Below are 13,509 nucleotides of genomic sequence, written 5' to 3'. Positions count from 1 at the left end.
TAGTGTCTGGAATGCTACAGGTGTGTTCTGATGACCTGAGTTCTGCCCTCACCTCTGATGTGCAGTACTTCAAAGGTAACCCCTCACCCTCTGTCCTCATCCTTTCCCCAAACATACAGTACCTCCCAACTCTAAGCTGAAGATAGGATTTCTCCTTCAGGTGATGTCATCACACGGCGCCACACGGTGGAGATGTCAGAGAACTACAGAGACCAGCTGGCTAAGGCCGTGTACGGACGTCTCTTCAGCTACCTAGTCAACAACAGCAACTACTACCTACAGGGACAGGACCATAGCACGGGGTACGGCTACATGCACACGTGTGTGTGTGAACGTGCGTGTGTGTCACAGACGTGTACAATTTTCATTGTTAAACACTACAAGGAATTCATTGGCAGCCAGCACAGAAACCCATTAACAACCCTCTGTCGTATATCCATCATCACAGACTCAACATTAGCACTGTCAACAGTAGCACATACAAGCCCACAGAGACAACAGTGATACTATCTCTCATAACACATAGTTTACACTGCAGGGCTGGATAGTTTACATTTTATGTACTAACACACACAGAGTTGGAGGCCGCGCGCGCACACACACACACACACACACACACACACACACACAGATACATACACACACACACACACACACACACACAAACACACTCACGTACACACACACAAACACACACACACACACACACCCAGGGTTGAGGTGGAGGCCAGTGGATCCTTGGTCTTGGTGTGGTGATGTTGTTCAGCCTCATTTCTCAGTGAGATGAGCAATATTATCTTCTGGAATGTGTTTTTGCATTGACCCTCACACACACACACACACACACACATACACACTCATACACAAACACACACATATATACACACACCTACACACACACATGAACACACACACACACACATTAAGCAAAATATGCAATAATACACTGTGTACAAAACAAAGCATGGTTTCCATGTGTTTGATATCATTCCATTTGCTCCGTTCCGGCCATTATTATGAGCCATTCTCCCCTCAGCACTCACTCACTCACTCACTCACTCACTCACTCACTCACTCACTCATATATACACACACACACACACATGAAGAAGGTGTGATGTTTCCTTTATGGAGGCATTGCCACTGAAGCACTCTGAGAATGCCTGTTATGTTGTTATTCTAGGCTGCCCAGTAAAAACAGACAACATATTTTTGTTTTATCATTTGTACTGTCAGGGACTTTTACAAGATGGATATGATAACAGTAAACAGTTTATTTTAGAGATTGCAGGCCTACTATTGTGTGGCTTGCATGTGTTTTTGTGTGAATCTGATCTTTCCCCCCCATTCATCCTTCTCTCACAGAGATCCTGCGCTTGAGATTGGAATCCTGGACATCTTTGGATTTGAGGAATTCAAGAGGAATGGATTTGAGCAGGTACGTTCATTCCACAACACACATTCTTTTTTTTACCTCTTTCCAATCTTATTGAGTCCCTTTCCCTATCGAAGGTATGTCTATGTTATGGCTCTAGTATGACTGAGATATTCTCACGTCAGAGACAAGAGTGAACATCAAGGGCAGACTGATTTACTGCCATCCTTACTGTCTGTGGCTGGTATCAACTAGCTAACTGTATACCAGATCTAGACTCTTAGAAAAAAAGTGTTCCAAAAAAGGGTTTCTTCGGCTGTCCCCATAAGATAACCTTTTTTGGTTCCAGGTGGAACCCTTTTGGGTTCCATGTAGAACCCTATGTAGAAAGGGTTCCACATGGAACCAATAAGGGTTCTACTTGAAACCAAAAGGGTTCTACTGCAACCCAACCAAAAATAGTTATTCAAAGGGTTCTCCTATGCAGACAGCCAAAGAACCCTTTAAGGTACTAGATAGCACCTAGTACCTTAAAGGGTTAACCATTTGAGACCAGAACTACTGGGTACTGTTCATTTTCTAGCAGGGTTGATTATATAGTGCAGTTAGTGCTGTATTGTGTTGTATTGTGTTGTGTAGTAAATTAATGAGATGAGGTGTGTTGTTATTCAGTGCTCTGAGGCCGTCCTGTCCTCAGCTGAACTCCACAGCAGACACAATGCCTGTCTCTGTGTCGCCCCTGGATTAGGCCCACAACAAATGGGGTGTGTGTGTGTATGTGTGTGCGTGCGTGCGTCTGTTTCTGTGTTTATGATTCATTACAGCATTTTGTCACTGCCCATCTTTTTCTTTCAGCCGTCTCTCTATCTTCTCGTTCATAAACAAGATAACTATTTACATTTACATTTACATTTTAGTCATTTAGCAGACGCTCTTATCCAGAGCGACTTACAGTTAGTGAGTGCATACATTTTCATACTGGCCCCCCGTGGGAAACGAACCCACAACCCTGGCGTTGCAAGCACCATGCTCTACCAACTGCTCTACCAACTGCTATAAAACATAATAAAGAAAGGAGGACCAAGGCACTCGTCATATAATTCATTACAATGCCTTTATTTGTATTGTATGTTCAATGGAAACAAAGATTAAACACTCTGACGCATTTCGGATGCATGGCCTTCGTCAGGGTGTACAAAGATATGATAATACAATGTCCTCTTTTGAACAGCTTTTTCCAATCAATCCTGATTTGAAGAGGAAATGGTTACAGAATTAATTGGACAACACCTAGTAAGCAATACTATACACATTAAAAAGTGAAATACTCCTTTCTTTTTGATGACCAATTTCCCATTTTTACCAAAGAGCACCTTCTGTCCTCCAAAACGTACTATTGTGTACCTTAGCAGCGCTTCCCTTCCTTCTTTTTTCTACAACTATATAAAGCAATCAGAAACTTTTTACTTTATAATTATCAGCTAGCTAATGCTAATCTAGCTAGCCAGCTAGTTTTACAGGTAAAAAAAACAAAAACATAAAACTAATGTTGTTATGTAAGGAAGATGGCCAACATTGGCTACAAATTATTTTAGGTAACTACCTAGCTGCCAATTATTTGTCAATTAGCCTGCAGTGGGTATTCTACACTCTTAGAAAAAAGGGTTCCAAAAGGGTTCTGCGGCTGGCCCCATAGGAGAAGCCTTTTTGGTTCCAGGTTTAACTAATTTGGGTTCCAGTTAGAACCCTCTGTGGAAAGGGTTCTACATGGAACGCAAAAGGGTTCTACCTGGAACCAAAAGGATTCTACCTGAAACCCATGACTGGGCAGGGGTGCAGCCATGGGTGGGTCTGGGAGGGCATAGGCCCACCCACTTGGGAGCCAGGCCTACCCACTGGGGAGCCAGGTCCAGCCAATCAGAATGAGTTTTTCCCCACAAACTGGCTTTATTACATACATAAATACTTCTGAGTTTCATCAGCTGTCCGGGTGACTGGTCTCAGACGATCCTGCAGGTGAAGAAGCCGGATGTGGAGGTCTTGGGCTATGTTACACATACCCTAATCTAATACTGCACCACTATGTTATACCCTAGTCTAATACTGTATCACTATGTTATACATACCCTAGTCTAATACCGGTCCACTATGTTTGTTAGAGCCACCATGTAATGCAAGTTAGCTTTGGTTGGCTTTCAAACTGCTAGCATGATGATGTCACAAAACCCTTGATTATGTTCAGTCCAGACTACGCTTTCGACTAGAAATCATTGTGTGTGTGTGCACTTTGTTTGTGTGTATGTGTGTGAACTTTGTTTGTGTGTAGGGGTACCTATGGCAGGGGTACTCAATTCTTTCCCTACAAGTTCCGGAGCCTGCTGATTTTGTGTTCTACCTGATAATGAATTGCAAACACTTGGTGTCCCAGGACTAAATTAGTCCCTGATTAGAGGGGAACAATGAAAAAATGCAGTGGAACTGGCTTCAAGGTCAAGAGTTGTGTTTGAGGACCTTCTCCACCTCATTTTCTAACATTGCTATGGGCACAGCCAAACAACAGAAGTGATGGATTTGACTTCTGATTTATTTCCCTACTGCAGCACTCCGGTGGCAAACTTGCCAGAGTAAATTATTTGAAGGAGTCAATTTATAGAGTATAAAAGGCAAGTAAACAAGTATAAGTGTAATTGTATATGTATTTCATTCAAGTTCGCTAACGTTAGCTAGACCTACTAGTAGACAAGTTCTGTTGTGATAATAACGTTAGTTGTGTTGTGTCAGAGTTAAGGGCCATCCACCAAGCCTATAACGATAACTATAATGATAAACTATAGGCTACATAACTATAAAACGTTGGTGAGCATCCACACTAGAGGAAAGTTTGTTGTTTATCGTGCTGCAGTCCTACTCCTGTCAATCAACTGATGAACACATCCTACTGCACACTGCCTATTAATAAGGTGGTAACACAAGACCATTCATGAGGTCTCTAACACACAGATACTGGTTCAGACCATTCATGAGGTCTCTAACACACAGATACTGGTTCAGACCATGAGGTCTCTAACACACAGATACTGGTTCAGACCATTCATGAGGTCTCTAACACACAGATACTGGTTCAGACCATGAGGTCTCTAACACACAGATACTGGTTCAGACCATTCATGAAGTCTCTAACACACAGATACTGGTTCAGACCATTCATGAGGTCTCTAACACACAGATACTGGTTCAGACCATTCATGAGGTCTCTAACACACATATGCTGGTTGAGACCATTCATGAGGTCTCTAACTCACAGATACTGGTTCAGACCATTCAAGAGGTCTCTAACCCACAGATACTGGTTCAGACCATTCATGAGGTCTCTAACACACAGATACTGGTTCAGACCATTCATGAGGTCTCTAACACACAGATACTGGTTCAGACCATTCATGAGGTCTCTAATGCACGGATACTGTTTCAGACCATTCATGAGGTCTTTAACACACAGATACTGGTTCAGACCATTCATGAGGTCTTTAACACACAGATACTGGTTCAGACCATTCATGAGGTCTCTAGCACACAGATACTGGTTCAGACCATTCATGAGGTCTCTAGCACACAGATACTGGTTCAGACCATTCATGAGGTCTCTAACACACATATGCTGGTTCAGACCATTCATGAGGTCTCTAACTCACAGATACTGGTTCAGACCATTCAAGAGGTCTCTAACCCACAGATACTGGTTCAGACCATTCATGAGGTCTCTAACACACAGATACTGGTTCAGACCATTCATGAGGTCTCTAACACACAGATACTGGTTCAGACCATTCATGAGGTCTCTAATGCACGGATACTGTTTCAGACCATTCATGAGGTCTTTAACACACAGATACTGGTTCAGACCATTCATGAGGTCTTTAACACACAGATACTGGTTCAGACCATTCATGAGGTCTCTAGCACACAGATACTGGTTCAGACCATTCATGAGGTCTCTAGCACACAGATACTGGTTCAGACCATTCATGAGGTCTCTAACACACAGATACTGGTTCAGACCATGAGGTCTCTAACACACAGATACTGGTTCAGACCATTCATGAGGTCTCTAACACACAGATACTGGTTCAGACCATGAGGTCTCTAACACACAGATACAGGTTCAGACCATTCATGAGGTCTCTAACACACAGATACTGGTTCAGACCATTAATGAGGTCTCTAACACACAGATACTGGTTCAGACCATTCATGAGGTCTCTAACACACAGATACAGTTTCAGACCATTCATGAGGTCTCTAACACACAGATACTGGTTCAGACCATTAATGAGGTCTCTAACACACAGATACTGGTTCAGACCATTCACGAGGTCTCTAACACACAGATACTGGTTCAGACCATTCATGAGGTCTCTAACACACAGATGCTGGTTCAGACCATTCATGAGGTCTTTAACACACAGATACTGGTTCAGACCATTCATGAGGTCTTTAACACACAGATGCTGGTTCAGACCATTCATGAGGTCTTTAACACACAGATACTGGTTCAGACCATTCATGAGGTCTTTAACACACATATACTGGTTCAGACCATTCATGAGGTCTCTAACACACAGATACTGGTTCAGACCACGAGGTCTCTAACACACAGATACTGGTTCAGACCATTCATGAGGTCTCTAACACACAGATACTGGTTCAGACCATTCATGAGGTCTTTAACACACAGATACTGGTTCAGACCATTCATGAGGTCTTTAACACACAGATACTGGTTCAGACCATTCATGAGGTCTCTAACACACAGATACTGGTTCAGACCATTCATGAGGTCTCTAATGCACGGATACTGTCTCAGACCATTCAGTGCTTTCAGGGTGTTCATTGTTATAGTGACAACTGCAAATAATTCTTAAATGTACATGTAGGCCTAATGAAAAATAAAATAGTAACTCGTATTTAAATGTAGCAATTCAACAACAAACACCGTTTAGCCTGCACCTCTTTTACAGCATGTCATTGTCTCCATGCTCAAGTGGTTTTCAAGTGATTAATTTTTTTTTAAATGGTTGTCAATTCCTTTTGTTCTTATTTTTCACTCTTTACATCACTGTGTCCTGTGCAACCACTTGCAATGCATCAGTGCTACAATGTTATCATAACCGGCCGAAAGGGATCACACCAATGCACTTTCTCTCCTCGACATGCATTTTCTATGCTGTAGGCCTGTTTTACATTCAGCAATTAGCAAGACCAAGCCTGCTTCTTTCTGCGAATAGGCTATTAGGCCTAGTATAAAAAATAATAAAAAATAAATGTCCTATATCTTTTACTATATATTTCCCTTAGATTTCACGAGAAGAGGAATGGCCTATTGCGGAGAGGCTTGTGTAGCCTAAAGCCCAGGGGTGGGCAACCCTGTTCTTGGAGTGCTGCAGGTACTGGAGGATTTTGTCCCAGCTAGGCACCACACCTGACCAACTAAGCTAATCGATCAGTTCAATGATTTCCTAAATTCAAAACACCTGGTCTTCCAGGTCAGTTAAATCAAAAACATGAAGTGCCTGAGGCACGCCAGGACCTGGGTTGCCTACCCCTGCTATGGCCTGTTGCTCACGGAAACAGCTGGAAGAGAGAGGCTAGTGATGTGTAGCCGAAGTAAGAAGCTAAATATTAACTAAATATTAGGCCTATAGGCTAAATATTATCCAGTCAAAGTGATCTCTACCTCTACAGCCTGAAGCCAATCTTCTTCAGCATGTTCTCTAATCTGAGCGAAGTAGGGGGATTCACTGACCTAAACTTTCAAGGGCAACTGAGAGAGAAAGAGAGATCTTTTTGGTCTATCTTTTAGGTCCTATAACAAAGAACAAACAGCTAAATCAAATGCAAATCTTAGAATCAACTATTAAAGACTACCAGAACCCACTGGATTCTCCAATTACATTAAATGAACTACAGGACAAAATACAAATCCTCCAACCCCAAAAGGCCTGTGGTGTTGATGGTATCCTCAATGAAATTATAAAATATACAGACCACAAATTCCAATTGGCTATAGTTAAACTCTTTAACATCATCCTTAGCTCTGGCATCTTCCTCAGTAGTTCGAACCAAGGACTGATCACTGCAATCCACAAAAGTGGAGACAAATTTGACCCCAATAACTACCGTGGGATATGCGTCAACAGCAACCTTGGGAAAATCCTCTGCATTATCATTAACAGCAGACTAGTTCCTTTCCTCAGTGAAAACAATGTACTGAGCAAATGTCAAAATGGCTTTTTACCAAATTACCATACGACAGACCACGTATTCACCCTGCACACCCTAATTGACAAACAAACAAACCAAAACAAAGGCAAAGTCTACTCATGCTTTGTTGATTTCAAAAAAGCTTTTGACTCAATTTGGCATGAGGGTCTGCTATACAAATTGATGGAAAGTGGGGTTGGGGGAAAAACATACAACATTATAAAATCCATGTACACAAACAACAAGTGTGCGGTTAAAATTGGCAAAAAACACACACATTTCTTTCCACAGGGCCGTGGGGTGAGACAGGCATGCAGTTTAAGCCCCACCATCTTCAACATATATATCAACGAATTGGCGAGGGCACTAGAACAGTGCAGCACCCAGCCTCACCCTACTAGAATCTGAAGTCAAATGTCTAATGTTTGCTGATGATCTGGTGCTTCTGTCACCAACCAAGGAGGGCCTACAGCAGCACCTAGATCTTCTGCACAGATTCTGTCAGACCTGGGCCCTGACAGTAAATCTCAGTAAGACAAAAATAATGGTGTTCCAAAAAAGGTCCAGTTGCCAGGACCACAAATACAAATTCCATCTAGACACCGTTGCCCTAGAGCACACAAAAAACTATACATACCTTGGCCTAAACATCAGCGCCACAGGTAACTTCCACAAAGCTGTGAACGATCTGAGAGACAAGGCAAGAAGGGCCTTCTATGCCATCAAAAGGAACATACAATATGACATACCAATTAGGATCTGGCTAAAAATAATTGAATCAGTTATAGAACCCATTGCCCTTTATGGTTGTGAGGTCTGGGGTCCGCTCACCAACCAAGAATTCACAAAATGGGACAAACACCAAATTGAGACTCTGCATGTAGAATTCTGCAAAAAAAATAAGCAGAATTAGGCTGATACCCGCTAATTATCACAATCCAGAAAAGAGCCGTTAAATTCTATAACCACTTAAAAGGAAGCGATTCCCAAACCTTCCATAACAATGCCATCACCTACAGAGAGATTAACTTGGAGAAGAGTCCCCTATGCAAGCTGGTCCTGGGGCTCTGTTCACAAACACAAACAGACCCCACAGAGCCCCAGGACAGCAACACAATTAGAGCCAACCAAATCATGAGAAAACTGAAAGATAATTACTTGACACATTGGAAAGAATTAACAAAAAAACAACGCAAACTATAATGCTATTTGGCCCTAAACAGAGAGTACACAGAGGCAGAATACCTGACCACTGTGACTGACCCAAACTTAAGGAAAGCTTTGACTATGTACAGACTCAGTGAGCATAGCCTTGCTATTGAGAAAGGCAGCCGTAGGCAGACCTGGCTCTCAAGAGAAGACAGGCTATGTGCACACTGCCCACAAAATGAGGTGGAAACTGAGCTGCACTTCCTAACCTCCTGCCAAATGTATGACCTTATTAGAGACACATATTTCCCAAAGATTACACAGTTCCACAAAGAATTTGAAAACAAACACAATTTTGATATCTACTGGGTGAAATACCACAGTGTGCCATCACAGCAGCAAGATTTGTGACCTGTTGCCACAAGAAAAGGGCAACCAGTGAAGAACAAACACCATTGTAAATTCAACCCATTTTATGTTTATTTATTTTCCCATTTGTACTTTAACTATTTGCACATTCTTACAACACTATATATACATAATATGACATTTTAAATGTCTTTATTCTTTTGGAACTTCTGAGTGTAATGTTTACTGTTAATATTTATTGTTTATTTCACTTTTGTTTACTATCTACTTCACTTGCTTTGGCAATGTTAACATTGGTTTCCCATGCCAATAAAGCCCCTTAAAATGAGACAGAGAGAGAGATAAATAAATAAATAAAAGAGATGAGGGGAGTGCAATTATTTTCCACCATATTTTGCAAATAAATTCATTAAAAATCCTACAATGTGATTTTCTGGATTTTTCTTCCTCAATTTGTCTGTCATAGTTGACGTGTGCCTATGATGAAAATTACAGGCCTCTCTCATCTTTTTAAGTGGGAGAACTTGCACAATTGGTGGCTGACTAAATACTTTTTTCCCCCACTGTATATGTTCTGTTCTGTGTTGTTTACTCAGCTGTAGGTTCATAGTTCATAGTTCAGTCCAGGCAGTAGTACTGAGTGTTTTGTACTGTTCTGTACTGTACCCATGGTGCCAACCAGGCAAGAAGATGAGATGGGTTCACTGCTCATTGCTCCATATGCTGTTCATATACGCTGAGTATACAAAACATTATGAACACCTGCGTTTTGATTTACACAACATGCCTACCACTTTGAAGATGCAAAATATTTTTGGGGGTGAAACAAACAAGAAATAAGACCAAAAAAAAGAAAACTTGAGCGTGCATAACTATTCACCCCCCCCAAAGTCAATACTTTGTAGAGCCACCTTTTGCAGCAATTACAGCTGCAAGTCTCTTGGGGTATGTCTCTATAAGCTTGGCACATCTAGCCACTAGGATTTGTGCCCATCCTTCAAGGCAAATCTGCTCCAGTTCCTTAAAGTTGGATGGGTTCTGCTGGTTTACAGCAATCTTTAAATCATACCACAGATTCTAAATTGGATTGAGGTCTGGGCTTTGACTAGGCCATTCCAAGACATTTACATTTTTCCCATTAAACCACTCAAGCGTTGCTTTAGCAGTATGCTTAGGGTCATTGTCCTGCTGGAAGGTGAACCTCCGTCCCAGTCTCAAATCTCTGGAAGACTGCAACAGGTTTTCCTCAAGAATTTCCCTGTATTTAGCGCCATCCATCCTTCCTTCAATTCTGACCAGTTTCCCAGTCCCTGCCGATGAAAAACATCCCCACAGCATGATGCTGCCACCACCATGCTTCACTGTGGGGATGGTGTTCTCGGGGTGATGAGAGGTGTTGGGTTTGCCCAGACATAGCGTTTTCCTTGATGGCCAAAAAGATCAATTTTAGTCTCATCTGACCAGAGTACCTTCTTCCATATGTTTGGGGAGTCTCCCACATGTCTTTTGGCGAACACCAAACGTGTTTGCTTATTCTTTTCTTGAAGCAATGGCTTTTTTCTGGCCACTCTTCCGTAAAGCCCAGCTCTGTGGAGTGTACGGCTTAAAGTGGTCCTATGGACAGATACTCCAATCTCCGCTGTGGAGCTTTGGTATCTTTGTTGCCTCTCTCATTAATGCCCTCCTTGCCTGGTCCGTGAGTTTTGGTGGGTGGCCCTTTCTAGGCAGGATTGTTGTGGTGCCATATTCTTTCCATTTTTTAAATAATGGATTTAATGATGCTCCGTGGGATGTTCAAAGTTTCGGATATTTTTTTATAACTCAACCCTAATCTGTACTTCTCCACAACTTTGTCCCTGACCTGTTTGGAGAGCTCCTTGGTCTTCATGGTGCCGCTTGCTTGGTGGTGCCCCTTGTTTTGTGGTGTTGCAGACTTTGTTGCCTTTCAGAACAGGTGTATATATACTGTGACAGAACATGTAACACTTAGATTGCACACAGGTGGACTTTATTTAAGTAATTACAGTAAGATAAAAAAATTATTTGCATTTTAATGAGGGAAATAAGTATTAAACCCACTCTCAATCAGAAAGATTTCTGGCTCCCAAGTGTTTTTTATACAGGTAACGAGCTGAGATTAGGAGCACACTCTTAAAGGGAGTGCTCCTAATCTCAGTTTGTTACCTGTATAAAAGACACCTGTCCACAGAAACAATCAATCAATTAGATTCCAAACTCTCCACCATGGCCAAGACCAAAGAGCTCTCCAAGGATGTCAGGGACAAGATTGTAGACCTACACAAGGCTGGAATGGGCTACAAGACCATTGCCAAGCAGCTTGGTGAGAAGGTGACAACAGTTGGTGCGATTATTCGCAAATGGAAGAAACACAAAAGAACTGTCAATCTCCCTCGGCCTGGGGCTCCATGCAAGATCTCACCTCGTGGAGTTGCAATGATCATGAGAACGGTGAGGAATCAGCCCAGAACTACACGGGAGGATCTTGTCAATGATCTCAAGGCAGCTGGGACCATAGTCACCAAGAAAACAATTGGTAACACACTACGCCGTGAAGGACTGAAATCCTGCAGCGCCCGCAAGGTCCCCCTAATCAAAAAAGCACATATACAGGCCCGTCTGATGTTTGCCAATGAACATCTGAATGATTCAGAGGAAAACTGGGTGAAAGTGTTGTGGTCAGATGAGACCAAAATTGAGCTCTTTGGCATCAACTCAACTCGCAGTGTTTGGATGAGGAGGAATGCTGCCAATGACCCCAAGAACACCATCCCCACCGTCAAACATGGAGGTGAAAACATTATGCTTTGGGGGTGTTTTTCTGCTAAGGGGACAGGACAACTTCACCGCATCAAAGGGACGATGGACGGGGCCATGTACCGTCAAATCTTGGGTGAGAACCTCCTTCCCTCAGCCAGGGCATTGAAAATGGGTTGTTGATGGGTATTCCAGCATGACAATGACCCAAAACACACGGCCAAGGCAACAAAGGAGTGGCTCAAGAAGAAGCACATTAAGGTCCTGGAGTGGCCTAGCCAGTCTCCAGACCTTAATCCCATAGAAAATCTGTGGAGGGAGCTGAAGGTTCGAGTTGCCAAACGTCAGCCTCGAAACCTTAATGACTTGGAGAAGATCTGCAAAGAGGAGTGGGACAAAATCCCTCCTGAGTTGTGTGCAAACGTGGTGGCCAACTACAAGAAACGGCTGACCTCTGTGATTGCCAACAAGGATTTTGCCAACAAGTACTAAGTCATGGTTTGCAGAGGGGTCAAATACTTATTCCCCTCATTAAAATGTAAAATCAATTCATAACATTTTTGACATTTGTTATTCTGTCTCTCACTGTTCAAATAAACCTACCATTAAAATTATAGACTGATCATGTCTTTGTCAGTGGGCAAACGTACAAAATCAGCACGGGATCAAATACCTTTTTCCCTCACTGTATGTGACTTCTGAAGGTAATTGGTTGCACCAGATCTTATTTAGGGGCTTCATAGCAAAGGGGGTGAATACATATGCACGCACCACTTTTGCATTTTTGAAACAAGTTATTTTTTTCGTTTCACTTCACCAATTTGGACTATTTTGTCTATGTCCATTACGTAAAATCCAAATAAAAATCCATTTAAATTACAGGTTGTAATGCAACAAAATAGGAAAAATGCCAAGGGGGATGAATTCTTTTGCAAGGCACTGTAAATGTGACATACCTCACCCCCAGCCACCCCCAGCCACCCACAGGCTAACACCCTCAGAGAAGGAGCTGCCGATTGGATGATGTACTTTCTGTCTTTGCTGACTGCAGGGTTAGTATGGGGTCAGGATGAGGTCATACAGTCCTCTGGTATAAGGTCTCCAGATTGCAGTGGTGTGTTTTGGGGAAGTCATGAGGAACCTATATATTCGTATGTACCATGCCTGGGTTGTTTCTGTAAAGATTCTTCATGATGTTGGCGTCCATTACATTTCATATTCAGTCAGTTTAGAAACGCACCATTTACTTCCGTGTTAACTTGTGTGTGTGTGTTCCCAGCTGTGTGTGAACATGACCAATGAGCGTGTGAGGCAGCACATCTCCGAGGTGCTGTTCCAGCAGGAGCAGGCCGAGTGTCTACAGGAGGCCATTGCTATGGAGACGCTCCGTTCGCCCAGCAACCAACCCGCTGTTCTAGACTTCTTCTTCCTGGTAATATTTTTGTCCCTGCCGTGCCACACCGCCCCTTTAAGAACTGGGATTACCCCTTTAACAACAAGACATATCTCATTCCTGAAAAGGCTTTGGAGTTTGTTTTGGTTTTGAGTGTGGTTAAATAGATTTTGAGGTACAACGTTGT

General features: G+C 42.5%; 1 pseudogene across 1 annotated transcript in view; it reads left to right on the top strand.

Moving 5' to 3' along the window:
- The first annotated feature begins 11 nt into the window (after positions 1 to 11).
- The window catches only part of LOC311116605 (unconventional myosin-XVI-like), a 59,120-nt pseudogene continuing 45,622 nt past the window's right edge, over positions 12 to 13,509 (top strand). The window contains exons 1-4 of the transcript in view: positions 12 to 75; positions 161 to 302; positions 1,366 to 1,438; positions 13,209 to 13,361. The product of the transcript in view is annotated as an unconventional myosin-XVI-like (transcript). The remainder of the gene's footprint in view (positions 76 to 160; positions 303 to 1,365; positions 1,439 to 13,208; positions 13,362 to 13,509) is intronic.

Source organism: Coregonus lavaretus, assembly GCF_964263955.1.
Source record: "Coregonus lavaretus genome assembly, contig: HAP1_SCAFFOLD_3224, whole genome shotgun sequence".
Lineage (NCBI taxonomy): Eukaryota > Metazoa > Chordata > Actinopteri > Salmoniformes > Salmonidae > Coregonus > Coregonus lavaretus.
Note: the sequence above shows the minus strand (reverse complement) of the source record. Positions and strands in the feature narration are given on the sequence as shown.